The following is a 4,900-nucleotide window of genomic DNA, read 5'->3' on the forward strand; positions in this document are numbered from 1 at the left end:
ACCAACACCATATCTAGAAAAGGTGTTGCTTGAACACGGCCGCTCGATGGAAACAAGGCCTCCATCGAGCTCGATGGTCTTGTTTCCATCGAGCGGCCGTGGCTTGAACGATCGCAGTGCGACCGGTGCAGTTTGCGTTGTTCTTCGATCATAACTACATTCCCATACTGCTTAGGCACAGTTAATCTATCTGAGGTTCATAGCTACCGCTACCTTGGCGTTGCCATCACTAACAAACTAAACTGGTCGAACCACATTCTAAAACTAACAGCCGATGCCTCGAAGTCCCTGAACTACCTTAGAAGATCGTTAACTTATACCTGTCCCCTCCATCGATCCGTAAAATAGCATATGAGACTTTCATCCGCACCAAACTGGAATATGCCTCCTACATTTGGAACCCGCACCAAACGTACCTGGCTGATATACTAGAAGCTGTCCAAACCCGCGCTACCCGTTTCATCTCATCCAAATATGGCCACACTACCAGTGTCGACTGCCCCTCTTAGCATCAAGACGTAAAATCTCACTGCTCTGCCTATTCCATAAATTGTATTATAACTTCCCTGACCTTCATTCTACGCTTTTATTTCCACCCGTGCGCTCATCACATCGCCTCTTCATGAGCATTCAGAGACTTCACGGTTCTACCAACGCTTTCAACAAATCTTTCCTTCCCGTAGCAATAGAACAATGGAACTCCCTACCAGAATCTGTCGTTGCCGAGCATAACCCTTCGAAATTCCGTGAGTTACTAAGCTCCTATATCCTTAATTAACCTCCAATATTCTGTTTCTCGTTATCCGCCCCGTTTCGTCTCTCCGGTTACGTTCTCCTGTTGTCACAGAAGGAAGGAATACCCAGCAAGGTATTATTATTCGTACGAAAGGACATACCTTCCGTCAGACATGCGCTTTCTGCTCATGCTTCAAATTAATATATTTGCGTGACGTTAACGCACAAGCGTCGAGTCATTTCGGTCATCGGGGCTTACATACCTCCACGCGCGGACCTTGACTTCACGTACCTGAGCTCTGAGGTGCACGCTTGTTCCGGTCCACACATCATCGTCGGTGATTTTAATGCCCACCACCCCCAGTGGGGCAGTGCGGCTACTAACAAGAAAGGAAATGACCTTGCAGACTTTATTCACGACGAAAGCTTTGTGGTTATTAACGACGGTTCCCCTACCTTTCTTCGTGGGCTCTCGTACAGTAGTTGCTTAGTTGCTTGGACCTTGCAATCGTATCAAAGACTCTGTCAACATCTGCAACTTGGTGTTGTGATGTTGAGTCACATGGGAGTGATCACATTCCGACCTACGTACAACTGCGCTGGTTCCACACGTCTGACGTCCCTAGGATCCGTTGTACTGATTGGCGAAAGTTTACGTTGATGGTTGAGGAGTCATGAGCAACTATTACGTCGGAGTCCGATGTAGAAAGCGCCATACTGTCTGCTATGGAGTGCACCACGAAGTACGTTAGCACTCCCAAACATCGAACACCCATAGATGCCGTGTACGAAGAACTCCGTGCCATAAGACACCGCGCAGAGAGGAGGTATAGAAGGACCCAGGCTGCAGCAGATCTAATAGAATGTCGCCGCGTGCAACGGAAAATACGACGCCATTTAGAAAAGCTTGGAAGAGAGCAGTGGAGGCGATTTCGCTCTTCCTTAGATCCGCGCAAGCCCCTTTCAAGAATTTGGCAAGTGGTGCGAAGTCTCCAGTACCACCCGAAGCAACTGTACCCTTTTCGTGCTTTGGCTCTAAGCACAGGAAAAAGCGAAGTAGAGGTAGCTGAAGCATATTGCAAAATGCTTGTTGATGGATCCCACGCCCTGCTTCCCCGTACACAAAGGCGTACACCGCAGACCACAGACGACCGCCTCAACGTTCCGTTCTCGATGCAACAGCTGGATGCCGCTCTTTCAGCCTCCTGCCGTTCATCTGCTCCAGGACCTGATGGTGTACGGTACTGCGTACTGCGAAACCTTGGCAGCGAAGGTCGGAAAGCTCTCTTATCATGGTTCAATGCAACGTGGATCTCCAGCTGTCCCCAACCACTGGAAATGCAGTCGTGTGGTTGCTCTACTGAAGCCAGGAAAATCCCCCTTGGAGCTGTCCTCATACAGACCCATCGCATTGGGAAGCTGCATCGGAAAGGTTATGGAGAGAACGGTGCTGGCCCGACTCGAATGGTTTCTCGAGAAAAACAATATTTACCCGGATGTCATGACAGGATTCCGAAGAGGACGATCCTCTATAGACAGTGTCATCGATCTGATGTCTTCAGTGGAGCAAGAAAGAAACCGTCGCCGAATCGCGGGCGCATTGTTTTTCGACATCAAAGGCGCCTATGACAACGTGCTCCACAGTGCGTGTAGGCCGCCGACTCTATGAGTGGATTTCCAGTTACCTTACTGGTCGGACAATCTTCATGTCCACGTCTGCCGGTGACACAGGACTCCACCAGGTTAATCGTGGTGTTCCACAAGGAGGAGTACTGAGCCCCACCCTCTTTAATATTGCCCTAATCGGTCTCGTGGACGAAATGCCTGAAGTCGTCAGAGTCACTATGTACGCTGACGATATCTGCATCTGGACTTCTGGTGTAACTCCACCGCAGCTGCGAGCCCGTTTACAGCGAGCCGCAACAATGACGTCTCGGTACTTGTGCCGTCAAGGCCCGAGTTTAGCGCCAGAAAAATGCGCCGTTCTTGCATTCACCAGAAAGTCGATGCTCCCGTATCCTATCATTATTGAGAGGACACTGATACCTTACGTCACGCACCACAGATTTTTGGGAGTGACTATAGACCGCGGTCTGTCGTGGACGAAACACATCGCCTCGTTGAAGACTAAACTTGCAAGCCTTGTACATGTTCTTCGCTTCGTGGTGGGATGAGATGGGGTCCATCTGAGAGCGCTCTTCTCCAGTTGCACCGGAGCCTGTTTTTGGGGCATCTTCGTTACAGCCTGCCAGCCATTTCAAACCTGCGAACTTCTTCCCGGCGCACATTGGAGGGTTTGCAAGCACAAGCCCTCAGAATATGCTTGGGACTACCACGATGTACCTCTACTGTGGGCACAATTGCCGAGGCACGTGTTTTTCTAATGGATGCACTTCTTTTGGGCGAACCCCTTCGAGTCTACCTTAGATGCTTCACAAGGCATGAACACCATCCATTATCGGCTCTTCCTACTACGTGTTCGAGAAGTAGTTTTGCGGCAGCCATTTTGCAACACCAACATAAGATCCCATCAGGTTTCGCCCCAATGGTGGTTTCCCAGAATCCTCTGTGGGTACTATCAAAACCATCAATTTACCTTTCCATCCCGGGAATTGGGAAGAAGTCCTCTTTGCCATCAATAGCCCTCAAACAGTTGACTCTAGCGTTCTTGACAGACAAGTACGCTGGAACTGTACATGTATATACTGATGGCTCTGTGACTGCATCCCGGTCCACCGCGGCTGTGGTAATTCCAAGCTTATGCGTTACCCGAGGATTCACACTAGACCACAAGACAAATTCTACTGCCACTGAGTTGGTTGCCATACGGGAGGCGATTCGTTTAGTCTCCCGTGAATCACCTCAAGCTTGGACCCTGTTTTGTGATTCCAAGCCAGCACTCCAGGTCCTCAACGGAGTTATGAGGCAAGGACCTTATTATGCCCTTGCTGCGGAAGTACTCGAATTATGCTCATTAGCACTGCAACAAGGACATGTCCTCACCGTTCAGTGGGTACCAGGCCATTGCGGGCTAGCTGGTAACGACTGGGCTGACGAGGAGGCAAAGAAGGTTTCTGCAAATGCAGATGTTGTACGTCTGCCCTTCGGAAGGACGGACACGACCGCCCTTCTGTTTACCATTCTCCGCCACGCCTCGGCGAGTCACTGGTCCCACCCTGACAATCGTCATAGAAGATTACACCGCCTTGACCCCGACTGCAAGTTTCGGTTACCTCCTGGTATTCAGCGAAACTACGCCACGCTGTTTCACCGACTACGGCTTGGCGTAGCCTTTACCCGTCGCTACAAGCACCTCATTGGCTTTACGAGTGACCCCGACTGTGAGACATGCCATGTACCAGAGACTATTTCGCATGTTCTCTGCCACTGTCCACGCTATGCGCAACCTCGAGAACAATTAGTGAGAACATTGGCCCGTTTGGACTGTCGTGTGGTGTCGGAGGAAGTGCTGCTGGGACCTTGGCCAGACGCGAAGCGTTCCTACAAGGCATTTAAAGCTGTGCTGACATTTCTGCGCAGCAGCGGCCTCTCAGAGATATTGTAGTTGAGGCCCGTCCGGCTTAACTTTAACACATACACCGTATCGGTATAGGCATCTTCTATACATAGCGCTTCATTTATTTCTCCGCCATCTTCATCTCTCTCGTCCTCTATCCACACTCTTTCCTCCACTTTCCCTTCCTACACACAGAATAGCTGGCCAGATATACTACCGTCAGGCCGACCTTTCTGTGTTTATTTCATTTCAATAAAATTCCTCCCTCTTCTTTTTTTACGCGTAATTTTAGCGTCCTTTCCAACTGCTTTTACCTCTGGTTGCTTCTTTTCATGTCTGAAGAAATATAATTACTCTCCCTGCCCGTAATACAAAAACTCGAGACCCGGCCGGCGTTCCGATGCCGGCAAGGCTCCTTCTTCAGAGGTGACCCGGCTCACATTGCAACGCCGCCTTGCAACCCTTGGCCGCTGCCGGCGAGCTACGGGCCTTCCAGGTAGGCCTGCGCCACATAGACCGCCTGCAAAAAAGCACGGACGGGGCCGCCCTGCTGCACCGGTCCCGTGCCCGTCCAAACTCGCAGATGGGCAAGCTGCTGCACATCTATGAGGACATTGTGGTGCCGCAGCGACCCCCTCCGGAGCCTCC

Source organism: Haemaphysalis longicornis, unplaced genomic scaffold (genome assembly GCF_048455015.1).
Source record: "Haemaphysalis longicornis isolate Haplotype H1 unplaced genomic scaffold, Haemaphysalis longicornis Haplotype H1 scaffold_14, whole genome shotgun sequence".
Classification (NCBI taxonomy): domain Eukaryota; kingdom Metazoa; phylum Arthropoda; class Arachnida; order Ixodida; family Ixodidae; genus Haemaphysalis; species Haemaphysalis longicornis.